The sequence below is a fragment of the Lycium barbarum genome, chromosome 1, assembly GCF_019175385.1.
Source record: "Lycium barbarum isolate Lr01 chromosome 1, ASM1917538v2, whole genome shotgun sequence".
Taxonomy (NCBI): Eukaryota; Viridiplantae; Streptophyta; class Magnoliopsida; order Solanales; family Solanaceae; genus Lycium; species Lycium barbarum.
The window spans coordinates 127,900,118-127,902,353 of NC_083337.1; the positions used below are offsets into that span (position 1 = coordinate 127,900,118).

Sequence of the window (2,236 nt, forward strand, 5' to 3'; positions counted from 1 at the left end):
GCATATTGATATGGCGTGATTTTTCGCCACAATTGATGTTTGTCGGCTATAAGTGTTACTCGTTTTTAAGCAAGTCTACATGATTTTATGTGCTTTTTTAGTGGATTTCAGGTATCAAGTGTTTTGATGTCAAAAGTTGAAGAAGTGGAGAAAATAAGAGTCACTGAAGAGGCAGTTTGACGGAGCAATTAGACGGGCCGTAAAAACGTTATACGGACCGTCAAATTGACCGTATAGTGGTCATAGTGAGCAATGATCGACGAGCCACTTCTGCGGAACAATTATACGGACCGTAAAAGTATTTGACGGACCGTCAAATTGTATCGTAAAAATGCTGTGATATTTGACGGATGAGAGGAAGTAATTTGACGGTCCGTATAACAGTTTTACGGACCGTAAAATGGAACGTAAACCAAGCCCGACGGGCAAATGTGTCTTTTCACTACTCACGATTTTAGCTCTTATAAATACCTAATTATAGGGTTCTTGTACGCAGTTTTTAGAACAGACCTCAGTTTTTCATATTCCTTAGCATAAGTATTAATATTTTGGAGCTCTTTTGGAGATTACAAACAATTGCAAGTAATTTCTCAAGTCCATTCAATCAATTGTAAGTTTTATGATTCTCATTATTTCTCATTGTTCTTCTTTCTCTATGAGCAGCTAATTCCCCTTTACTAGGGTTGTGAACCCAATGATGGGTGTTATGTGATTGGGTTTGTGATTGATATACACATAATGGATTATTAGGATTTAGTTATTCTTTATTTTTCATTTATAATTAATGGTTGCAAACATTGATTAAAGCCAAAAACCTTGATTTATTTGGGAAAATAATTATAGTTGGTAAGAATAACTAACAAAAGCTCAAAGCTTTAAACTTTGTTTAATAAATTCACATAGGAATAAGAAGAATTTACTTGGCATGATTAATCGTTCTTCATAGTTACTTTCTTATATTTGGGAAAATCATAGAAAGAGATAATCTTTATTTATTGGGAAATAATAGAGATTAATATAGAGATTAAGTGCATTCATATAAGATCCATTAGAAGTATATCAAGATCAATACTCATGAACATACACCCTATCTAACGGGGACACAACCTTAGTTTCTTTTATCATAAATTTCCATCAAAGAAATAGATAGCCATTAGTTATAGAAAAACCAATTTTTACCAAAATTATCGGATTAAGACATTAGACCGATACTTAGCATCCTACAATTTTAGTAACCTTTTCACACCATATTCCCTGTGGGATTCGAGCTCAACCTTGTTGGGTTACTATATTTGATAACGTCCGCGTTATACCATTAATAGGTGTAATTTGAGCGTATCAAATTTTGGCGCCGTTGCCGGGGAATACGGTTTTGAAATTACTAAATAGTGTTTGCTTTGATTAAAGTCTTTTGCTTATTCCATCACACCTTGTTTGCTACTTTGTGTAAATAAGGTGAACATGAATCGCAATCAGCAAAATCAACGTGCTGAAAACCAGGGAAATCTGGCGAACAATCAGGCGAATGAATCAGATGATGAGAATATTTTCGTTGAACTTGTTCCGGAGGAGGACTATGCATCTCCTATTGTTCAGCCTCGAGTTGGAGCTGCCACTGTGAAAATTGACTCCTCTCTATACTAGTTGTTGAAACTTGAGGGATACTTTCGGAACTCCACCGAGAATGACCCCCAACGTCATTTGCAGAATTTTGTGGACGTGTGTGCTAATCACATCCAGAACAATGTTCCACAAGATGCTATTCGGTTGAGGTTATTCAAATATTCCTTAGCTGGAGAGGCAAGAACATGGTTTGAGAAGCTGCCCCGAAATTCAATTACTTCACGGGCAGAGATGGCAGCTGCTTTTCTCACAAAGTGGTACCCCCTAGCAAAAAGGCTGAAATTCGTGACAAGATATATGAATTTAAGTAGCGACCGGGAGAACAACTATATGAAGCCTGGGAGAGATTCAAGGAGTATTTGCAGAGGAGCCCGAATCATGGTTTTCCGGAACATATATTAATGGAGAAGTCCTACCGGGGGTTAGATCTAGTGACACAGTCAGTAGCTAATAATGCAGCTGATGGTTGTTTCATGAACAAGACCTTTCGACGAGTGACCACCATACTTAACAAGCTGACCACTCATAATCAAGCTTGGCACTCAAACAATGCTGATGTAGTACCGTATGGTAATGCTATGATCCAGAATATAGTGAAGGAGAATCAAGACAC

At 37.2% G+C, this 2,236-nt stretch overlaps 1 non-coding gene across 1 annotated transcript; it reads right to left on the reverse strand.

Moving 5' to 3' along the window:
• Window positions 1–1,902: 1,902 nt before the first annotated feature.
• LOC132619105 (small nucleolar RNA R71) lies at window positions 1,903–2,008 on the reverse strand. The gene has a single exon (XR_009574513.1). It is a non-coding gene; the product is annotated as a small nucleolar RNA R71 (small nucleolar RNA).
• Between the last annotated feature and the right edge of the window lie 228 nt (window positions 2,009–2,236).